We start from the raw sequence: 25792 nt of genomic DNA, 5'->3' as shown, positions 1-25792 counted from the left end.
ATAATAATTTCCCATATTTTTTATATAAAATAAGATCTAAAAAATTGATATTTTCAATACTAAAATTATATGAAAACTTGATATAAGAACAAACATTATTGATATATTTGAAAAATAAATCTAATTCTTCAACTGTCCCATTCCAAATAATCAGAATATCGTCAATAAATCTTAATATTTTGGTTATGTTTTTGGCAAACCCACTTTCTAATATATTTGCTGTCTCCCAACCTTGCATAAACAAATTGGCATAGCTTGGGGCTAAAGCCATACCCATCGCTACTCCATTTACTTGGACAAACGGTTCATCATAAAATTCCAAATAATTATAACTTAATACTAAATCTATCATTTCCATTAACAGACTTATAGTATTTGTAGAAAATTCTCTTGATTTTAATAATTCTATTCTGAGCATCTCCATATCTTCTTTATTAGGAATCATGGTATAGAGAGAATTTATATCCAATGTTACTAGTATATCAGAGTCAGAAACTATAACATTATTGAGTTTCATTATACAATCAAAGCTGTCCTTTATGTATGTAACTCCCTTCGGGACTACTTTCTGTAGATGTTTATCTACTAAAATAGACATCCCTTCTAATTTGCTGTTTTTACTGGCAACTATAGGTCTTAGAGGGGGACAATCTATATTTTTATGGATTTCGGGTATACCAAAAATCCTACTAATCATCAAATTATTGTTAGTTATATTCCTCTTCATTTTGTCATCGATTCTGCCTGCATAGAACCATTCTACTATGCATGATTCTATTAATGAAAAGCCTTTCTTGATTTCAGACATATTTACTGGCCTATAAAAATTAGAATCTGATAACATTTCTTTCATCTTTCCTTCATAATCTTTCCTGTCCATCAAAACAATTGCTCCCCCTTTGTCAGCTTTAAATACAAGTATATTTTCATCTCTAAGTAAAACATCAAAACAATCTTTCTCTTTTTTTGTTAAATTATAATATTTAAATTTTGTATCATCTTCCAACATTTCTAACATTTGTATTTCACATATATTTAGAAACATTTCTAGTTCTTTACATAAAGGTGGGTTGTAACAGCTAGGTTTGTAGAAGTCACTATTACTACATTTCTGACTTCCTAACAATAATTTGAAATTCAATTTTCTCACATAGTCTCTTATCTCATTAATCATAATGAGTTTATTGGCCCTGTGTGCTGGGGCAAAATTCCATCCCTTACTTAAAACACAACAATCATCATAAGTGATTATTTTACTACATAAATGAATGATTTTAAAATTAACACTTTTTAAGTCTTCCATTGCTTGCATTGGTAATTCCAATTCTTCTTTTGATATTTCTTGCCTCCCTAGTTTTTTGTGGCTGTCGTTTGCTATGCTATGCTATGCTGTTTACTTGTTTTCAAGATATAAGGGACAGTTTGATTTTTACCTTTTTGTCCCACTTGCTGTACCTTACCCTATATATTTTTATTAACAATTTCAGTGTGTGGATTTTCACACAATAGTCCTTTGGGCATATTTATTGTTTGCTTTCTCAATGGATATAATTAGTCTTCTCAAGGGGTTGGCCTCTAACCGTGATAATCTTGCAGTGTTTGGCTTAGGTATAGATCAACCCCAACATAATGGTTCCATTTTAGCACCGATTGATAATACATGTGAGGCACAATTTGTGAGGTTGAGTAAGAGTATGAGGTCACTTCTCAGCAATGTTTGGCATCTTAGGTTATTCAAGGCCTATATTATAAAGGATATCACACCTAGAGGACTTAGAGTCTGTATCCAGCGACTTGTTAATAATATTGATGCCACACTGACTAAGCTTTGGGTTGATGCCAAACATAAGGCTTCTATGAACTTTGTTGAAATTCTAGCAGGACATTATGAAAGATTATTGACCAAGAGATTCAAGATATAACACAGATGTGTGATTCTATTAGGCAATTTGAGGGTCAACACAGATACAATTTGAACGTTAAGAAACTCAGTAATGATCTACTGAGTTTAGAAGACCAACTCAAGAAAAGAAAGAAAAATAAATTATTGGGGGATCTCACTGATTATGATAGGGGGATCCTTTCTCTAAAGATCAGGCTAAACATGTAAGATTTCAACAATCTCATAAATATTCCACTAGGAAGAAATGTCCACTTTCTATTTTAAAGAAAATGTCTACTACGAGTTATGATACCTCTGGAGATGATTCATCTTCAGCCCTTGAGTCTGAGTCTGATGCACAATGCTCCACAGGATCTCCAACACCCAAAAGAAGTAACAATGTCCCTTTAGATGTAAACAAATGTTGGGTGGCAGGAAGCACAAATGAGTTGGACAACATGGAAGGGTTGTTGAGAATGCTTGCTCAGAAATAACTAATTCTAATGTGTTAAATATTTTTTCTTGCTCCTTGTCACCTACTCATATTGATATTTTGAATAAAGGACTAATTTTTATACCTGGGTTTTTTGTCTAAGAGGAAAGTTTTGCTAATGATATTGTAGCTTTTTGTAGAACACTTAACCTACAGTTGTTTTTTCAGGATGGAGATTCCAGTCATGTCAGGGATGAGTTTAGATATCATAAATCTACTTTCACACTTCCCATGAACTCTAGTATGCAAATGTTTCAGAATAGTGTCCTTAGGGATATACATTTCTATTCTAGTGAGTCTCGTGTTGGATCGAATAATCTCTTGAAGATAGAATTGGAATGCATCAGGGAATTGGCCAATAATTATGAATTGGTTATATTGTCTGCTGATAAAGGTGGGGTGGTTGTAGTCCAAGACTGGGCTCAATATAATACTGAAACCATGAGGCAGCTTTCAGATGGGTGTTATTATAGTTGTTTGCCCCTTAATCCGACCCCTTCCTTTAAGAAACAGATTGATGAATGTCTTACTTTAGCTAAAGATGAGTGTATTATTTTGAATGAAACTTTCTATCATCTATCTGTACCTGACCCACTTTTTCAATATATTTATTTTCTCCCTAAAATACACAAGGACCCACAGAATCCCGCTGGTAGACCAAGTGTTTTTGGAAGAGGCTCATTAACTGAACCATTGTCTCAATTTCTAACTAAGTACCTTAAACACCTTCTAAAGTGGGTACGTGCCTGTATACAGGACACAACTGAATTTCTTCAGATAATTTCAGAATTACAGTTAGAACCAGGATGGTTACTTTGCACACTGGACGTAACTGCCCTATATACCAATATTCCTCATTGGGCAGGTATTGATGCTTTAGAATATTGGCTTTCCAGATTTGGATTATATCCATCTGGATTTAATACATTCCTATTATGGCTAGCTGAATATGTCCTTACCAAAAATGTATTTTTGTATCATGATGTATGTTATCTTCAAATACAAGGTACAGCTATGGGGGTTTCTTTCACTCCGATATATGCTGATCTATTTATGGCATACATTGAAGAGCATATTATTTATGATAGTTCTCATAATATATTTTTAGAGGACATGGACATATGAATGAGATATTTGTATGATTGCTGATTGATATGGAGATTGGATTCTGAGTAAAAACAATACTCTGTCAACTATTTAAATGAAAAGAAGTGGGGGATACAGTTTAAGGTAAACTACAGTAAGGACTATATTACATTTTTTGAATGTATTGTTGACTAGGTGGATGGATAATACATCAAGTTCTGAAGTTTACCATAAATATCCAGAGTACAATTCCTTTCTCCATGCCACCAGCTATCATCCTCCACACATATATAAGAATATTCCAAAGTCTGAATATATGAGAATTAAATGCATTTATTTAGAGGATGCTTCATATGATATGTTCAGGGATGATCTTACCTCCCTGTTTCTGAATAGAGGTTATAAGTTGGGACATATTATGCAAGCTAAGAATATTGTGGATTCCATCAATAGGGATTATCTTCATGAATATAAGGATAAGCCACATCAGCAAGAGTCAGCTATTCATTTTGTGACTACTTATGGTAGGAGCACTGCTGTTTTAACTAATAATGTCAATCGTCACTGGAATATTCTCTTGGCAGACAATACACTTTCTGAAATTCTGAATAACAGATGTTACTTCTCTTATAGGGAGGGTAAAAACCTTGGTTTGATCCTGAGTCATTATAAACGTGGATGTAGCCAGCAGGTTCCACAGGTTCATCTAATCTATTTGGGGACCATTTAGTTGGTTGTTTTCCCTGAGGCCATTGTGTACATTGTTCCAGAATTTGTAAGACCAAAGACTTTAGTAGTAAAAATACCAGTCAAGTCTACAGCAGTCCTTTTTTTACTAATTGTCAAACCGATTGGGTTATTTACCTGGTTACTTGTAGTTGCTCCACATTTTATGTAGGCCAGACATCATGTCCAGTCAAATTTAGGATTATGGAGCATTTTAGTGATATTAGACATCAGAGAATTACCAATGCCCTTTATAAACATAATGTTTCACATACAAATGCGAGTTTTATTTCACTATTATTGATCATATTAGGGGTAACAGATCCAATAAGACTAGTGGGCACCATATTCTTAATATTATGGAGAGAAAATGGATCATTCATTTGGGGGTTTATTTTCTCCTGGATTGAATGAGCACCTTTAAATAATAATTGCATTAATTAAGCCTCAATTGCTGACTATATAAGAGGAAGGGGATGTTTCATTTGCTAATTGTATGCACTGAAGAAGGCTGTTTTTATTTACGCCGAAACCGGTCTGTTTATTGTTCCCTTTTGTATGTGCTTATCAGCACTACATTAAATTTTGTTTGCTTGCCACAGTCTGCTGGTCTGATTTTTTAAATTTGATTTTGACTTTTGACCTTGCAGTTGCCGTACATGCAGGGGTGTTCTTTTTGTAGTATACTGTGGTTCAACAAAGTCCCAAATATCTATTTTCAGTTTTGTACGTTTTTCGGTACTTAGGTATTATCGCAACTGTTATAGTTTTAAGAATGAAAAACATGAAGCCTCTCAGAATGTTTTACCAGTGCAGGTCAACACATTGTGGGTTGGCTCGTTTGTCTGGAAATTGTGGCAGCTTGGGCTCCTGGTTATAAACAGTTGACCGAAAACAGTCAGTTGTTTATATTTCAGTCGTAAGTAATGAGACACTCTTTTTTAGAAACTGGACAACTGTGAAGATGTTTCCATACTTAATTTATTATCGACTTGTTTTAAATCTGGTTGCAATAATATGTAAGTACTGAATGCATTCCCAGGACCAATTAAAATCACAAACACATATACACTTCTCTGAAGTGTATCTTGTGTCATTCTGTAAATAATATATGTCTAATTTCAATATTTAGAAGGTAGTTTTCCTGTGGCAATGGCAATAAATAAGCTAGTTTGATTCTCAGATACTACAACAATATTTTAAAACTGTGTAAGCCTAAACATTATAATATGTCACAATTTATCCTCTTTCTCCTTCCAAATTGCAAGGATAAAAACCGTGCCATTAAGCAGTCCATTGATGGACATTGGAACCTATTGATACGTTGAGCATCACACATTGCAAAGCCTAATGCTTTGTTTCACACCATTACTGCTGTGTGATGTAAATATGCCAATGTGTCTGCTAAGGAATCCAGTGCTGGCAAGTCTATGTATCTTTGTGCACACCTAGTTATCCATGCATCTGAATTTGGCACCATTTCAGACATATTTTGTTAGCTTTACTTTTGCAGACATGACTGCTGGAGGAGAAAATGATGTTAAATTTAGATCACAATGGTGAGGTGTTGAGGAGTCCATGATATATGAGGCACTCCTTGTGAAGCACTACAGTCATAAGCTGCTGCAGGGTGGATTATACTGTGTCTCAATATAACACTGAGGCTTGGAATAGCTTAACCAAGATTGTCTCTAGTGCAACTGGAATTCCATGTACTGGGGAATAATGTTATCACCACCATGGTGACCTTGGAGCTCAAGCAGGACCTGCTAGGTCAAAGGGAAGCTGAATTTAGGACTGTGAACACCCCTCAGTTGTGTAAGTATACTAACCCATTACTTGTCTATGATACGGCATTAATAATCTATCTAGCCAGCACAGTTACACATAATGCTTTCATAAATATTTATTTTCCTTTCTTTTTGTGCAGTACAGCTGCAGAGGAAGTATCTGCAAACTTTGAAGATCACCAAGAGAGATTAACTCTCCTCAGAGATGAATGGGTTAAGTATAACTTAGGTCAAAATTTAAGGCAGATATTCCATTTCATTCCCTCAATCAATAGCGTCTTGATCAGGCATAACTCAACCTTGACCTCACGCATGCATGTCTTCTCAAATAACTCTTGCTGCTTGCATAGACAATGAGATCATCAAATTAGATGTGTATGAGTTCAATACCCAGAAGCAGCAATTACTTTTTTATTATTGGATAAGTACCAATAAAATATTAAGAGTAATAATATGTCAGGAATAATTCAATTATGGTATTTTCAATTATTACATTTCAATGCATATATCCTATCCATCACAGGGGAAATAAATGTTGTTTCTTGTTATATCATAGCAGTGAGGTTTGTTTATTTTATGGTAGTTAATACCTTTCCATCATCTATGGTTGTGGCAAAGACATACAATAGTAAATTGTCATAATTGTTTCTGTATTACCAAACAAAGTTTATTGGAAAAATTCAGTAATGTGACATGACATGTATCTAATTATCTCTTTTTGCCCCACCCCACCCCATCTCTCTCTCTCTCTCTCTCTACTCTCTTTTTTATTTTGTGGGAGGTTATAATTTATTAACATTCTGCTGTTTGAAAATCTTGCTGCTGAAAAATAAATGACCAGCAGCACAGAGAGGTAGACCAAAAACTGTGACTTGGCCTGCCATACCTTCACAGATAGCAGCACAGGTGCCTAGTACTTTGGCTTCACAACCTGTAGGTATTGCATCCACAACCCCCTGACTTACCTGCTCTGCCCTGTCTGGGAGCAGTAACAGTATAGGAGGCAACTTTGTCACCCTGCAGGTGCTGACAGGGCTGGCGAAAAATGTCATGGAGTGGGGCCTTGGTGAACATATCAGTAGGGTTGAAAAGGTCCTGTGGTTGACTGCAAATATGATGGCACTTTCAGCACTAACACAGTGAGCTGTTGCAAGAGACAGTGATGCCAGTTCTGAGGGTGGGGATTAGAGTCTCACTGTTCTGAAGCTGGACATGTGTGTGCCTCCAATTTTCCCTACTTATTCCCAATCATGGTGTCTCCCAACCTTTTGTCTTCACCACCATCCCTGTCTGTCTTTTATGTCCTGTATGTCTGTGTTCTTCCAAACTGACCCTACCTACCTGACCCTCTCAATCCAAAGCACCTTTACCAACATTCCTCTCTCTTCCAAAAAAAAAAAAAAACAATAAACAATAGGCACCTGTCCTATAAAACAAATTGCTCCACATGCATAGCTCTCCATTTTGCCTATGTGTCATCTTGACACACTTGATTTGATCCAATTGGTCATACAATATTATCTTTTATTGTTACCCATCACTGGAGTGGTGAATCTCCAAAGTCATGAAATTATGTGCAGAATTGCACATTTTTGTTTTAAAGAAGTGGATAGTTATAGTGCTCACCCATGACCCTCCTGCATATTCCTGTATTCCTTCCTCTGTGTCCTACTGTCTGCTTGCCATCCCCATTTTCACCATTGTTCTTTCCACCCTTTTTCACACCTTTAATCTGGTCAAAAATATATTCAATTATAACATACATGATCACAGACAGCCAACGGAAAAAGCCTTCACTTTATGTCCTTGGCATTTGCATTGAGGTTCAAAAACCAAAAAATGGCAAACAAAAGGCAGAGGACAAAGCAGATTCACTCTATAAACTTTTACTAAAAAAATACACAATAAACATAAAGCGCTTTTCATCTTGTTAAATACAAAGACTTCTTCAGATGCAAGTAAAACCTGTCTTAAAACATTTTAAATATATGAATACATTGTCATGTGATCCCAACCCACCCAGTGAAATCCAATTAAGGATCTATGCATGTTTTACACTTAAAGACATCAGTCCTATTTTACACTTTAGTGCCATTGCTTCTTTCAACAATGAAGAATACATCCTACCCACCCCACTTATTGTACCATACAATGACTAGTATGTTCCCTTTGAGCAACAATTACTATCAAGGACACAAAAGAAGTAGAAAAAATGAAAACAATACGTGGAAATAAAGTAACATTCTCATTCTAAGTGGAAGCAAGTAGTCTATGTTACAATAAGGAATCATGCTATTTACAATGAAACAACCAAGAACAACTTTAACTTGAAGTATGCGCCAGTTAAGTGATGACCTTATCACTCCCAGCACTTAGTCACAACTCATATGTGGTTAATACTCCAGTCATCTGTGCAAAGTTTTAAGTTTTAAAATACTAGAAATCGTACATGTTTCATTCAATCCTGGAAAACTGTATGCGTTCATCATGATCTGCCAATATAATTCTCTTGCTTCTAATAGTAATGTACAAGGATACCCTCTTGGGTCCTGAGGTATTTGGTCAATGACCATGTATCCAGAATTGTGTGTGTTATGTTCATTTACGTTTGGCTAGTGCATTGTCCAGTTTACTTTTGCCTATGGCATACTGGGGTTCATAAATGCGTTCCTTGAACTTATGTTCAGTTTTGCCAATATAATAAACTGGACAAACCTTGCATCTAGCCAAATAAATGATCATCTGAGAATTACAGTCAAACCTGTAGTTGACCTTGTATCTGATGTTCCTTACAGTAAAATTGTTTGTTGTATCCACCACTTTACACTGTGAACACATGCCACACCTAAACATACCTACATTTCTTGACCCTTCTCTCATTTTGTTTTCCAGTAAGCTTTTCAAATTTGGTCCTTTACGGAAAACAACTCTAGGGTGCGAACCTAAAATTTCACCAAGTGATGGATTGTTGTTTATTAACTACCAGTTCTTCTTTACTATACTCAAAAAAACTGTGTGCTTCACATGAAAATGTGGTGACCAGGCTCAAATGAAAGTTTTATTTGTTGTAGTAGGTGCAGCTGGTTCCCTAACCTCCATGTCATTCTGTACCTCAGAAGAATTACCTGGTAACTGTAATAACGGTTGGTATAATCCTATGTCTCTTTTATAGGTGACTTTGTGTATGAAGTCATCGACTAAGTTGTTTGGATATCCCCTACTTGTAAACATACTTTTCAGAAGTTGACATTCAACCCTAAAATCAGAAATCTCTGTGACGATCTTGGCGGCCCTTACCAACTTACCTTTGACCACTGCAGGTTTTTGGTGAAAGGGGTGACTACTGGAAAAATGCAGAAAGGAGTTAGAGTATGTCTCCTTTCTAAATAAGGTGGCTGTATAACCTTTTTTCTGTCTATACTTTCTGACTAGTACATCCAGGTACGATATTACATTATTGTCATATTGATATGTGAATTTCAAAAACTTGGTTGTACTGTTGAAATATGACACAAGGTCATGGGCTGCAACATGGTCACCTCTGACTATGATGAAGATATCATCCAAAAATCTACAATAAAAGTGATTATGTTGTTTGATATCCACATTTGTTTGGATGTAGTCATTTTCCCATTTCACCGTAACCAGGTTGGTGAAACTGCTGCCACAGGGAGACCCCATGGTGATACCTACCTTTTGGAGGTAATATTCTTTTCCAAACATTAGGTAGTTGTTAGACAAAATGATGTCCAATAGTTCACCTATTAATGAGATTTCTGAATCAGTTCCTCCCCCCTGTTTTAGAAACAACATTACCCAATACCTGTTTGTTGTGGAACTGAGGTGTACAGGTCCTTCACGTCGACTGTCAGGAACCCATACTCTTCCTCAAAACCTAAGTTGTTAATTTGTTCCAAAAAGGACCATGAGTTTTTACAAATACATGGAACTCTGTCCACGTATTTTTTGAGTATGTGGTCGACGACTTTGGTACAACCATACGTAATGGAATTACATCCATCGACTAGGGGCCGCATTGTTGGGTTCATAATACCTTTATGTATTTTCGGGATACCAAATAATAAAGGTGTCTTTGGACTGGGAATTGTCATAAAAATGTAGACACGTGTATCACTTCTACTATCAATAAACAATTCCTCAGTATATCCTCTTATTCTATTAGAGGCAACATTTACTTCATTCAAGGATGCATGTTGGTATGTTGTGCTATCTAACACACTATGCATTCTTTTCTCATAGTCCAAGCTGTCCATGATGACCACACCCCCACCCTTGTCAGGTTTCATACACCTGACCTTACAAGAACGTATCATAGCCAAGGCCTCCTTCTCTTCCTTACTCATGCTATACTGTGGTTTACTGTGCCCCCTATCCTGTATAAGTGAACGAATGTCTAACTCACAATCACCCTTAAATAAAGCGAGTACTGGGTGTAATGGTGGGTTAAACGCACTCGATATTCTAAATTTTGTTTCCAACTGCAGAGTGTCATTGTTGAACATAAACTTAAAGTTGGCTTTACGCACAAAACATTTAATGTCAATAATGGCCCATGCCACATTTAGATGTATTGTTAAACCAAATGTACTTTCCTTGGCAAATAAGTCTATCAAAACTTTGTTGATTGTTACAGATGAAAAGTTATACACTTTAAAGTTACCTGTTTGATTTTGTAGGATTTTACACAAGGGATACTGATTCTCTAAGGCTTCTCCTCCTTCTACGTTTTGTTCTTCAGTGGGCATTTGTTGGATTGTGCTTGCTTCTTCTGATACAAATTGTGCCAAACATTCTGGCCCTCTGAAAATTTCCAGTATTATTGTCAGTCTGGTAATCATTTCTATTGTTGCTGGAATTATTTCCTTTAGGCGCCTTACTCCTTGTGACCACAGGTGACCGAATATTACACAGGTCACTACTACTGGCAGTCTGTTGGTTGTCATTTAGGACTGATGGTTCAAGTTCACAGTGTTGTTTGTCTCGGTTGTTGTCACTCCTAACGTTAGTATCCTTCCGGTTTTGTATATTGGGTGGGTCAGGATAAGCTGTCCCATTCCGGTAAGCTAAGATGCCCCAGTTTAGCTTTTTGTGTTTAATAGATTTCAATTTCTCAATAAGTTGGTCTATACTGCTAAAACACATTTTATATTCAAACTGATATCTGATAAAAATCCTTGTGTTTACAAATTTCTTCATTTAGAGACATGATTTCAGGAGCTAAACTCTATTTGTTGAAAATAATGCTTCTTCATGATGTTTAACATCACAAGCCCCTGTTGGTTGAAGTGCTCAACCAATTCCGTATAAAATGCAGAATTTTTTTCAAACCCATTTGGGTACTGCCAACTCCTGAAACCTTTAGGGACAATCTCATGTTTTAAACATTCATTAAAGTAAGAAACTTCAAGCTGGAGTTTCTTACTTTGAAGAAGCTTGTGGTCAAGTTCTTTAAGTTTAGGGATAATATCGTATCCAATATTGTTATTACCTTATGTCGATTCATTACGGTGCTCACTGTCACCATCCTGCGTGAATAAAATGTTGACATTGAGCCAGTTCTGGATGTCCAATACTGTCACTGGCTCCGATGCTTTAGTAAGCCCCATAGATGCTGACGCCTGATTATGGTTAATTACTACTGGCTCCTGGCTCCGAGTTGCTTGACCCGTAGATAAATTGCCAGAAGAAACGTTGGAGTACAGCAGATTATGAGCACCAGAACCAACTGAATTACCACTGTTACCAACTAAACTTTCTTGGCATTGCTGGTCTAACGAATCCAGTCGAGCTGACATGTTTTCAAGTCGTTGAGTTAGCACTTGCAGCAATGCTGAAAGTTCACTGTATTGCTGAGGTGTCTGGGATAAAAGTAGCGAACTGCTACTACCACTGCCCTCACTAATGTTTGCCATTGAAAACACAAAAAACACCAAGAAAATAGGCAAACAAAACAAATTTCTCAAAAGTCCAAAAACCAAAGAATGGCAAACAAAAGGCAGAGGATAAAGTAAATTCACTCTGTAAGCTTTTACTAAAAAAATACACGATAAACATGAAGTGCTTTTCATCTTGCTAAATACAAAGACTTTTTCAGATGCAAGTAAAACCTGTCTTAAAACATTTTAAATAGATGAATACATTGTCATGTGATCCCAACCCACCCAGTGAAATGCAATTAAGGATCTATGCATGTTTTACACTTAAAGACATCAGTCCTATTTTACACTTTAGTGCCATTGCTTCTTTCAACAATGAAGAATACATCCTACCCACCCCACTTATTGTACCATACAATGACTAGTACATTCCCTTTGAGCAACAATTACTATGAAGTACACAAAAGAAGTAGAAAAAATTAAAACAATACAAGGAAAATAAAATAACATTCTCATTTTAGAGTGAATCTACTTTGTTCTCTGCCTTTTGTTTGCCATTTTTTGGTTTTTGGACTTTTGAGAAGTTTGTTTTGTTTGCCTATTTTCTTGGATTTGCATTGAGGTTGGCCTACTGCAGCTATACTGACTGAATGCTGTTTAACTTTTTATTGCAAAAGTTGATAAGTTCACTTTAAAACACAGAGACCAAATTACTTTAATGCAAATGCATTTAAATCTGATGTGCTATGGGGAAGCAGAGTAAAAGCAGACTAAAGGCAGAACTGTGATATAGTTAATGTGAACGTTCTTAGGCAGATGGATATGATAAAGTAGGAGTTCCCATGTGGTATGTTGAGATGCATACTCTGCTCATAGAATAATGTTTTTTGCATAGTGTTATGGGTTCAGTTATGGCTGTAAGTCAAGCTATAAATTCATGATATGTCAAATATTCCTATCATATATTTAAGTGCAAATGTCTGCATTTCTCTCTATATAGAATATTAAATTAACATACCATAGCAAGCCATCATTTGCAAAACGATCACACCCCAGCATGGAGACTTATTAAGCCAACCTTATCCTGCTTATATCTTCTTGTTCGATGCACTCTCCTACCCCTTATTTCTCCCAATGACAAGCACTGTATTGTAGTAAGAATGATGATTAAATAAGTAAGAGTAATGCACCATACAAATGTTCCTACATGTCCCACAAAACATATTCTTGCTACTCCTCTCTGCATCTGTCTTTCCCTCTATCTGTTCAACAGTTCTGCTTCAGTAAGTTGATGCTGTGTTTCAATTGTATTATTTGAATGCTGTTTCTGGTGTGATCAGATAATGCTCATATGTATAGATATATCTCTGGCTTCTTTCAAGGGTTTTAATCCAGCCATTAGTTAAGATTTACTGACTGTTGCTGGCACACTATTTTATGTGCACCTGTTAGCAACATATTGTTGTGAGCTGTTATTATCCTTTTTCTGTCATTAGCTACTTGTCCCTGTTGTCATGTCACCCTGCCAATGTATCTACTCCCTATTGTATCATTAATCTTCCAACTCTGTATTTACACAATGTTTGTTGCTGGGCTACAAATGCAACTAAAGCTAAATGGAAGTATACAGCTAATGGCAATAACTTGTGATTTTATTGCCTTTGACCACATTACACTGTTGTACTTTGCGCTGCTGTGCTTAGCTATGTATATTCAGTTAAATGCACTTTTCAACATACTGAAGAGTTGAATGAACAGATCACAGTTCTCACTAGGGGAATGAAGATTAATACATACATTCATATTTGCTGATATCTGCTGTCAAATGTGAGCTATGATTTCCAATATAGTGTGCTTAAATGTTTTTCTTGCAATGTTCTAAAAGTTTGAGTCCAGATGGAGTTTAAAAAAAATGTATCAGAAGGTTATGTCTGACTCCTGTGACTGTAAATGTTGGCCATACCTTTCCATAACACATTATTATCCTGTTCCTATATTAATGTGCTGTTCCCTGGCAGATCGATTTAGTGCCAACTTCACCCCCCTCTCACCCCCTAAAGGGCCGGTCTCAATACCAAACAATTGCCAAATTCTGATAATCACGGCCACACAGGTAGAAACCGCACTCTCCAAAGCTAAGAATACAGCATCCATGGGACCAGATGACATCCCAGGCTGTGTACTACATGAACTACAAAATGAACTGGCACCTCACCTAAGTGTCATGTTTAATCATAGCCTCACCTCAGGCTTTGTGCCCACTGAGTGGTGCACAGCTACAGTTATCCCGCTCCACAAGGGAGGATCCACGTTGGATCCCGGGAACTACCGTCCCATCAGTCTGACAAGCCTGATCTGCAAGGGCATGGAACGCATTATCATGGAACTTATAAATAAAGACATTGGCAACCTTCAAACACTGGACCACACCCAGTTTGGGTTTGTGAAGGGCCGATCTTGTTTCCTAAATCTGATTGATTTCTTTGAATCAGTCTCCAGAGCTGTGGACAAGGTTAAGGCGGTCCACACAGCCTATGTGGACCTCGCCAAGGCCTTCGACACCATCCCCCACTCTGGAATCATAGATAAACTTACTAAGCTGGGCATAAATCCCTATGTCACTCGATGGGTTGCCAACTGGCTTACTGACAGAACCCAGACTGTAAAAGTAGCCGACTCCAAATCCAGCTCCAGAAAAGTGACAAGTGGAGTACCTCAGGGTTCAGTCATGGGACCACTCTTGTTTGGCATCTACTTCTCTGAAGTACAGGCCAACACTAAGGGACTCTGGCTATCAAAGTTTGCAGATGACTGCAAACTGGGAGCCATTATTGAATCCCCAAATTATGTGAATATTCTACAAAAGGGCCTTACAGAAACAGATGCCTGGTGCCAGAGCCATGGGCTCAAGCTTAATGCCAAGAAATGTATAGTTATCCCCTTTGGTTAAAAACGTACCATGGATTACCACATAGGTGGCAGGACACTAAACATCGAAAGTGTGATGACAGACATAGGGACACAGGTGGACAGTGGTCTCACTTTTGATAACCACATTGCCGCAACAGTCAGGAAATCCTTCTATGTGGCACACTTCATCACAAAGGGATTTTCATCAAGAAAAAAGGAGGTCATTGTCCCACTGTACTCATCCCTCATTAGACCCATTATAGAGTATAATGCCCTGTTTGGTATGTACCTCACAAGACATCTGCAACAGCTGGAAAGATCACAGAAATACCTCACTAAAAGAATCACAGGCCTAAAGCAGATGCCGTATGCTCACCATCTAAATAAACTCCAGCTATACTCTGTGGCATATCGTCTACTTAGAGGCAATCTCTGCTTAACATACAAGGCCATGTCAAACCCTGAGCTGTTGGACATACTCCACTTAAGGAAATCCCAATCCCTCAGAGCTACATGCTCCAGGGTTCTAAACCTTATCATCACAATGAACAAAACATGCTGGAGGGATAGGTTCCTGACCCAAAGACTCCCCATACTTTGGAATAGACTGTCCATACATGTCAATTAGAGCACCTCATTGGCCCTCTTCAAAAGGAACCTTGATGACTGGATGGGAGATAGGAAATTCACCCCAGGGATCATGTCAGTCACCCTGCTAGACAGGGGCCCAGAGAAGTAAATAATGTGGGAAGAAATATCCAGGGAATTGTTATGGCTAGGCTTGCATAGGCCTTAGAGCCGATAGCATAGTACCAACCTATAAACCTGTTGTGAAGCCTGTTTTGTACTGATATTTGCATAAAAGTCAGCATAGAGCAACATAGAGTACTGCTAATTTCCCATTCTAAGTTCAACACTTCAAGCTGTGGTTAAGCAGCGCTAATAATTTGCCATCAGCAGTGCAATTCAGCTTGGCAGTGCTACTCTTAAAAAGTAACATAAAAAAAGAAGATCAAATAATTATTGTTTTAGGATGTACATTGCTTGTACATCTGTATTAATTTTGCCATCTGGTTATCTTGATTTTAGAATGATGTTGACTCAATTAATAAAGTCATTTAATGTATGCCTGCTCTACAGTTTTACACTTGAAGCAGAGTTGCATGTTTGGTTAACATACTCAAATAATTTATCAGTGTTGTTTTGCAGTGCACTGCCCTATGTGTGACTTACATGTTTGCCTTGATGATGCACATAGTGAAAGTATGAGACAATACAAGTGTGCAATCATCCCATCATAAGTTACAGGGAAGTTTGATAATCCACTGGTATACAACAGTGATTGTCTATAGTATTCTATAATGTGAAATATGTTAACGTTCCTCACAGTAACATGATATACATAAAAGGCAGTATCTATATTTTAGTAGAGAATTATATGATTACATGTGGCAGTCACAGTTATGCACATTATCCTGAGCACACATATGCATTTGTTGTAGAACCTGTGATGCAATGTAAAATCTTCTCCAAACAGTTAATTTTCAAGAAGTGCAAATGTGCTATTTCACCTTATTAAAGTTAGACTTCCCTTGTTGCACTTGTGAAAAATACTGTGCTCTCTAGATTGTGTAACTATATAGGTGGGAGGTATAATGCATAGCATGGAGAACTTGTGAGTGTGAGTGTGAGTGTGTGGAATGACTGGTGCTGTATCCATTTCCCATGTGATGTAGAATATGCAGTCAATGCAGAGGTCTGGAGACAGCCTAATATAGTAAGCAGGGGTTTGAATCTGGTAACATCTGTCTGTCAGACAGCAGTGGCTTAGACACAGACAATAGTTATGACACAGTCAGAAGACCAACTTCCTCAGGCCTTGTCCTACTAGTTTAAGCCTCCATACCCCTTATGATAGGAAAGTGTTGTTAGCTCTTCAAGCATGGTCTTCATGATGAAACCAATAAGTGTATTTCTGTGGCATCCATGACTGGTATGCATTTGTTTGATAGCTGTGCTGACATGTGTTTGGAAAGCATATGATGCAAATGTTTATTATATCATTCATTGCTCACATACATTATTTATTTATTTATATTTGTTTAATGGTGTCATGCATTGATCAATACTGACCCTTTTCGGGCTCACCCCAGGTGAAATGCAAAATTTTCACAAACAAAAATACAGAAATGTAAGTAATAACAGAATAGTTCAGACTAATTATATTAAAAATGTGCATACACATTCCAGTGAACAAGCACAGTGCAATGTACAATCAAACTGTGTAATGTATAATATATACATTAGCTTCTAAAACAGGTCAACCTTCAGTGAACCTTGAGACAGGAGAATAGATTTGGAAAGGAGATAAGTTAGGGATATACCTGTATTGAAGCCTTTTACTAAAAGAATTATGCTCTGTATTACATGTCTTCATCCAGACATTTTTTTTATTACTGCAATTGTTTTTGTCACACTATGTAGCTTAATGGTAGATGACGCCTTCCACAAACATTTCTTACTCTATGGCATGTGGCCAGACTAACAAAAACTGTGACTGGTCTTCTGTTACAACAGTGTCTTGTGTGCTTGTGTTCTTAAATTGTGGTTATGTTATTGCCCCCTGCAATTCCATGCGAGCATACCCAGTATAACGATGTTTGAGATATTTCCATGTTAGCTGTGGAAAACTTGCATTCATGAAATGTTATTCAATCTGTGTTGCCATTTACCACTTACGTAGATTGTGTTATTATATTATCATTTAGTAATTTTAGTTATGTATATTGTGTTATTATATTACCATTTAGGATTAAAATAACCTTACAGCACTTGCTTGTCTATTATAATGCTTACAGGTGATAAACCCCTTTCCTACTGGTGCTGCTGATGTTTTTAGCAAAAACATGCCATTTCTAATGCACATGACATTACAGCTGTAAGGTCCATTTGTTCTTGTGTATGCATGCTGAGGTGAAGAATGCCAGCAGTGGTGTCAGCTTGCATAAATAAATTCCTTGTATATACATTGTGTATGCAATTTCTTCAGTCTATGCATTCATGGCATAATGTATCTGCTCTCCTTGCTAGCTGTTATCTCAACTCAGCATTTTATTACCATGTGTATAGCATTAACTTCCCTTTGTTATATTGCAGCTTTATATCCCTATCACATCCTTTGTTAGCATGTCCATATTTATTTATGTGTACAACACTGGCATTGTCATTGATGTATTAATTATCATAACATCAAAATAGCAGGATTCATGTTAAAATTTTTTCTTTGACACTTCAGCACATTTGCCTGAGGTATATGATTGCACTTTACCTACTAACCCTTCCCTGCTATTTAATTATGCAATATAAACCATAATTATTTGTTTAGAATTTTCACATTTCACTTCCCCTCATTCAGAATTGTTTCATTGCGCTTCCCCTTAATATTTCAGGGCGACAGTACATGTTTGTCTCTTAGCTTTGTCTATAAGCATGCCGTTTTGTTTACATTCTGCTCATGCATGCAAGCACCTTTCCATGGTCAGGAAATTGTGGTTGCAAAACAGCATGCATATTCAATTAGCCTACCGCTCATAGTGCTAACACACTTACATCATGTAGGTTTAGAAAAAAAATTGCATGCTTGTTAATGAATCCCAGGGTACGTCTGTATCTTGCAGTGAAGAAAAAATGTTCAAATGTGCAACCCTTGCTAACTTCTTAATCATCTTTAACTAATACGGTCACGGTAAAATTCAAATGTTTTATATTTATAAACATTTATTTTACTGCATAAAATGCCATTTACCATGAATAATAAGACTAAAGCAATCAAAAATCTTAACACAATGGTGTGTCAGACCTGCAGTCTGGAATTATGAGGAACATGGACTTCCTAAGACAAAGATGATGAACATTCCTTGTAGTTTTAGGAAAATCTTCCGTTTTATTTGGAGACTGCAATTCATTGCTCAAGGATAGAGAACTCAAATGGCATGTCAGACTTCAAGCTGACATGCCCCCCCCCCCGACTTGGATGGTCATTTAAATGAAAAGAGCATTTTTAAATGGATTAGATCATTCATGATGTCACACATGTTAATTAGTGAGGTATTAAAGGGAAGCCACTGTTTTTTTCTTACAGTATTGAGTTATTGAAACAACGACCATCAAATAAAAAATAAAAACAAAAAAGTTTTCTTATACATTTTTGCAGGGGGAAGAGCCCCACTGCACAGCTCCACACCCCCTTCTAATTAAATATACAGCAATCTCCATTCAGAATGTTCAAAGTTTCAAAACATTCATCATATGATGTTCAAAGTTCTGAATCTTCGATTATTTGAAATATATATATATATATATATATATATATATATATATATATATATATATATATATCTATATCTATATCTATATCTATATATATATATATATATATATATATATTTATATATATGATGGTGCAGTGGTGCAGCGGTAGCATTGTTGCCTTACAACAGGAGTTTCTCTGGTTTGTTTCTCAGCTGGGGTGCCTTCTGTGTGGAGTCTCCATGTTCTCCCTTCCTCTGGGTGCTCTGGTTTCCTCCCATGTTATAAAAACATGTGTCTGGAGCATTTCTCTTCTGGCCTCCTCTGAAAATTGGCTTTGTTCCAAGTCCGACTTTCTCACTTAAATGAAAATAAATAAATATATATATACATATATATATATATATATATATATATATATATATATATATATATATATATATATATTTATATATACATATACATATATAAACATACACAGATCTACTTCACGTGAGCTAAAACTTATTTGACTGACATCCATTTGATCGACACTCAATTGAGCTAAATTTCATTTGAATGACAACTCATTTGACTGACTCCCATTTCACCAACAGCTTACAATGCTGAATTTCAACATACTAAATCTTAAACCATAGACAAGCACACTTAGGACACCAATAACTAACCCTTTCCCGAACATAAAAACTACTTACTTACCCTCTTAATAGAAACAGGGTAATATACAACCAAACTAGGTGGGGGGGGGTTACACCCCACACACACCCCTAATTATATATACTAACTCCAGGATCGCACTACAGTGGGGAAAAGTGCATATACCTTTAACTTGCTTTGCAGTACTCTACACACTGCCACTACTGCTGGGAACTCACAAAACATTTGCCAAATTTCTTTAGATACTTCCCATAAAAAATATAAAGAGACAAGCCCTCATTCAGAAAGACTACAACACTACTTTCTGCATGAGTATTGGAATTCTAACAGTCAGCACTCTAAGTTACAGTAATTCTTTTTATCACAACAAGTCACAGGTGAAGGAAAACCCACAAGACGTCTATGTCTTAAATGTTGGTGAAATGGAAGTCAGTCAAATGAAATTTAGGTCAATTGGGTGTCAGTCAAATGAGTTTTAGGTCAAGTGAAGTAGACCCATATACACAAATGTATGTGCTTGTGTATATGTATGTATATAAGTAAGCACATTTAAAGGGGTACAGGTAGGTGTGTTTGCAGATGTGTTTGTGTGCATATTTATGTGTGTGTTTGTGTATATACATATGTATTCATACATACCTATATATATATATATATATATATATATATATATATATACACACACTGAAGATATACACAAACTCAAACTGGCAAGTGTAGTTGTAGCACTGGGTTGATTTATTTTATCTCTAAAGATATTTTTTTCCTGTTCCCCACTAGCAGCAAGATAGTGACACAAGAAGTGGTTAGGTTCTGTGTGTTTGAATTAATTTCTAGGGTAATGTCATTCTCTTCATTTGTGTCAGTGTTTGCTTATTGTCTGTTTTTCCTCAGGTTTTTTTTGGGGGGGCCTTTACAATTGCAGTATGTAAACCATTTAAGGTAATCATTTTCACATTTTAGTGCAAGAATCAGGGACAAAGCCATAAATACTTTGGAGAGGCAACAGACCAAATAGTGACAAGTTAAAATCCCTTTCATGAAGCTTGGAAAGCTGTTGTTAGAACAGGCCCTGCATTATTGCGTGACAATGAAGTATGTGATGACTAGAACACACGTCTGACTTTAGTTTGTGACTACATGTCTTCAACAATTTGAGAGGTAGGTTTAGCCAGAAAACCCAAAGCTTTTGAAGCACAAATCAAGATTAAGAGGTAAATCCAGATATTCTTTAGAACTCTGGCCAATGTAGAGGTTTGGTATTGGGTGAAGTTTACACCATAGCAGAGGTTATGCATGCATTTTTTATACTTTTCTGTTACAGTTGCAGCTTAGATAATTGCAGTGTCTTATTTTTTCATCAGATTTGAGAAAGAAAGAATACATAATTAATTAATGCAATAACTACTTGTTGTCCATAGCTGGTCTGTACTACTTCTACTCAATTCTCTAAGTTAGGAAGGGAATTTCAATCCTGCCTCTGAGATGGAGAAACATAAGTGAGGATTCCCCAGTACCCCTTACTTTGTTTATTGGGGGCAGGAATGATCTGCATGAGGGCTGCACATTCCAGGGATCTTAACCTAACCTCTGACATGAGCTGGCCATGCGCGTGAGATAGATACATTTCCCAGAGACCGCTACTTCTCTGGAACAAACTTCCAATTCACAAGAAACAGATCCCGCCCTTGACACTCTTCAAATACAACCTAGATAAATGGAAGAGTGACCACAAATCCATTCCTGTGGTTTTGTCCATATCCCTCCTCGACAGAAAAAGTCATTACTAACTACCATAGACCCTTACCTCTACGAAATTCACTCCCCTAACCACTGATAACTGGGAAAAATTAGAATAAATATGGCTAGGCTTGTAAGGGCTTTAAAGAAGTTAGCCTAGTAACCTTATGTGGATCTATGAACCTACGAATCATTTCCTGAGCTTTATCTTCCACATCCTAATGGAAGCACTGTTCTTCATTTGTGGAATAAAGTTGCAATTCCAACTTACTTACTTAGTTATAGTTAATAATAACTCAGTGATTACTTCATCAGAGCACCTTCACAAATGAACACCTGCAAATATTTATTTTTACAAATAAAGTGATGTAGCATTATTTATTGCAGACCTTAATTAACTCCATTAGCCATGAATTTGTGATAGAACATTTAAATGCAGTAATTGAAGGATTTGGTATTTTAAGGAAAAGAAGTTAGTTATTATCTTATATTTATATGGTATTTATTTATTTAGATAAATACATGATGGGCACTCTGAGCCATTTCAGGACTATGTCAGACTAGTGGGTGCTATGCCCCATATTCTTGGTTATAGATGCAGTCATTTTCCTGCTGGCATATTACAGTTTTCAAAAATTGAAAGACAAAGGCATTTTAATGACGTGCTGCCTATGGGGTGTTCTGTGTCACTGGTTAACAGAAGATTTAGTAATGCAGTATCAGTAACAAGTCCATTATTAGCTGTGCAGGGTGTCTAATCTTCTGTCTTTTTCACAAATGTGACAAGCCTGGAGCACATCCGCAAAGGCTGACATAAGTTGCAGAGGCCATTTTTATGGAGCTGTCAACTAGAACACCTAAATGTATGAAGTTCTACACAAACTAATCCTTTGAGGGGGAAATCCTAATCATTGAGAGAGAGAGAGAGTGAGAGAGAGAAAAAGAGGGACAGAGAGACAGACAGACACTTCTTAAGAAGGTGATGTGTAAGTGCAGGCAGGTCTGTTTCTTTGCACAAGAAGAACAGTAATATGACACATGGCAGATGCTATCATAGGTTCATAGGTTCAAACTAGACTATCTGCCCTAGGGCATTTATAAGCCTAGCCAGAGTGTGTTTGGCTATCGCCACCCATTTTAAAATAATTTTGCTATGCCCTTTTCGAGGTAGTATACTGTGCCTCTGTCTAACAGTGACACAGAAGTGATACCTGGGGTAAACCTACAATCTCCCATCCACTCATCAAGATTCCTCTTGAAGAGAGTCAATGAGGGACTCTGCCTAACCTGGACTGGGATTTTATTCCAGAGTGAAGGGAGCCTCTGGGTTATGAATCTGTCCCTCCAGCATGTCCTATTTATTTCAGTACTGAGGTTCAAGTTTCTCGAGTGCATAGCTCGATGGGATTTGGATTTTCTGAGGTGCAGCATGTCCATTAATTCCAGGTTGGACATGGCTTTATACGTCAGGCACAGATCGCCTCTGAGCAGGCGGTATGCCACTGAGTAGAGCTGGAGTTTCTTTAACTGGGCAGCATATGGCATCTGTTTCAGCCTTTTGGTCCTCTTGGTGAGGTACTTTTGGGGTCTTTCCAGTTGCTGCAGGTGTCTGGTAAGGTACATCCCAAAAAGGGCATTGTACTCAATTATGGGCCTAATGAGGGATGAGTAAAGAGGCATGATGACCTCCCCTGATATAGATGTGAATCCCTTCATGATTAGGTGGGCTATATAAAATGTTTTTCTAACCACTTTGGCCACTTGGTTGTCAAATGAGAGATTGCTATCAACTTGGGTCCCCAGATCCCTAATTACTTCTTCTGTACTTAATGGATTGCCACCTATGTGGTAATTTGTGGGCACTTTGTTTTTGCCAAAGGGGATGACTATACACTTTTTGGCATTTAGCTTGAGGCCATGGCTCTGGCACCAGTTGTCTGTTTTTATGAGGCCCTTTTGGAGGATGCTTGTGTCTGCTGGAGTATCAATTATGGCGGCCAATTTGCAGTCATCTGCAAACTTGGTCAGCCACAGTACTTCCGTGTTGGCCTGTACCTCTAAGAAATATATACCGAACAAGAGAGGTCCCAGGACTGAGCCTTGTGGGACGCCACTTGTAACTGGTTTGGAGTCTGACATGGCTCCAGCAATTCTAACCATGTGAGTTCTGTCCTTGAGCCAGTTTGCAACCCATCTAGTGACATAGGGGTTTATATTTAAGCTGGTGAGCTTATCTATAATGCCCGAGTGGGGTGTTGTATCGAAGGCTTTTGCGAGGTCCAGGTAGGCTGTGTGGACCACCTTCCCCTCGTCAATGGCCTTAGTGACTGTTTCAAAGAAATCAACCAGGTTTAACAGGCAGGATTTTCCCTTAACAAAGCCAAACTGGGTAGGATCCAGTGTCTGTAGGTCCCCAATATCTTTATTTATGAGGTCCATGATGATCCTTTGCATAGCTTTGCAGACCAAGCTAGTCAGGCTTATGGGGCGATAGTTTCCAGGATCCGTTGAGGCACCACCTTTGTGGAGAGGGACCACTGTTGCTGTACGCCACTCTTTGGGTACATATCCTGTAGTAAGGCTGAGATTGAACAATAGTTTTATGTTTGGGTTTAGCTCTTCTTGGAGTTCATGTAGGACACAGCCCGGGACACTGTCTGGTCCCACTGATGCTGTGTTTTTTGCTTTGGAGAGGGCAGCTCTTTCCTGAGCATCTGAGATGTCAGGGGGGCAGCACTCTGCTGGGATAGATATTTGCCCTTTGGTGGGCGGGGGGGGAAGAAGTTTGTGCTGAACCTGTCAGCTAGGATGTTGGCAATATCTGTGGGTTTGGTGTATTTTTTTGTCATTTTGGACTAATTCTGAGCATATCTGGGAATTCCCACCCAGGTTCCTAACATAACTAAAGAAAGCCTTGTGACTATCCTTAGTGTCCTGTGCAATTTTTCTCTCGAAGCTGGCCTTAGACGATTTTATGAGTGCCCGTAGTTTTTTGCTAATACTGATCAGTGATGCCTTCCCTTTTTGGGATATTGCTCTATCATGTAGTAGCTTCCTCCTTCTATTGTATAGTTTGTTTATGGCTGGGGTCCACCAGACAGGACGTCTGCCTTTGGAGGATTGGGATTTGGTTTTATTTGGGATTGCATGATCCATGCATTCCTGAAGGTGTTCATAGAATGTGTTTATAAAGGATTCTGCGGTCTGGGCCGTATATTCCACAGGCCCGGGGGCTTTGAAGGATTCCACCTCGGTTTTGAGGAGTGTGAAATTTGCATTAGAGAAGTTTTTCACTGTGGTTTTCAGGGCAGGGGGTGGAGTCGGGATGTGAATATCCAGTGAGATTAGTTTATGGTTGATCTTACCAATGAGGGATACACTTCTGGTCTCGAGCATAGAGTCCCCATGTTGGCGATGATCAGGTCCAGTATGTTTTCCCCTCGTGGGAGTGGTAACAAGTTGTTCCATAGCATTTGCGTTTATAAATTCTAGGAACCTTTGGGCTAGGGTGTTGGAGGTAGAGTAATGCTCCCAGTCTATGTTTGGGTAGTTGAAGTCGCCCAATATAATGGTGTTTGGAGAGACCTTCATATTTTCCAGTGTTCTCAGGAAGGCCGAATGGGGTTCCTGGGTTTGGGAGGGTGGTCTGTAGCAGGCTATAAACTGGAAGGCAGTTTTACCCACTGTTAGTTGCACATGGATAGTCTTTGATGCTTCGTGCTGTGCCACCAACCTGGAGGTGTGGGTATCTTTGACGAATATTGATACTCCCCCTCCTTTTGTGGTTCGGTCCAAGTTTTGGGGCCAAAATGCATGGTATGAGGTATAACCTGGTAGTGCTGGGGTGCTCTCGGGAGACTTGAACCAGGTTTCTGTCACTGCAGAGATATTGATGTTCTCCATGCTAAGGAGAGTTTCGAGTGCATGCATCTTGAGGTTTAGACTTCTGGCGTTGAGTAGCATTACTCTTAGTTTCTTATCCCTTGTGATACCTATGGAGGTGGGTTTGTCTTTTGAGCCTTGCCTAAAAAAAGGCACTATGGGGGTAGCAAGAACCTTTGCCAATATCTGAAAGCCCAGCGGTGACAGGTGCAAGCCGTCCCTAGCGAAGCATCGTGGCTTGTCGAGCATGTCATCCCAGGCTGACAGGCATTGGATCCCCTTTGAATGACACCAATACTTAAGCCAATTGTTGAAATTGATCATCTTGTCTTCATATTGTGACATCATTCTTGGTGAGGGTAAGATGCTACTCAAGGTCAGGGTCATACTGGCCTGGCCTACATGCTCAGAGAGCTCCTCT

The sequence above is a fragment of the Protopterus annectens genome, chromosome 2.part0 (genome assembly GCF_019279795.1).
Source record: "Protopterus annectens isolate FY-2018-M chromosome 2.part0, PAN1.0, whole genome shotgun sequence".
Taxonomy (NCBI): Eukaryota; Metazoa; Chordata; order Ceratodontiformes; family Protopteridae; genus Protopterus; species Protopterus annectens.
Note: the sequence above shows the minus strand (reverse complement) of the source record.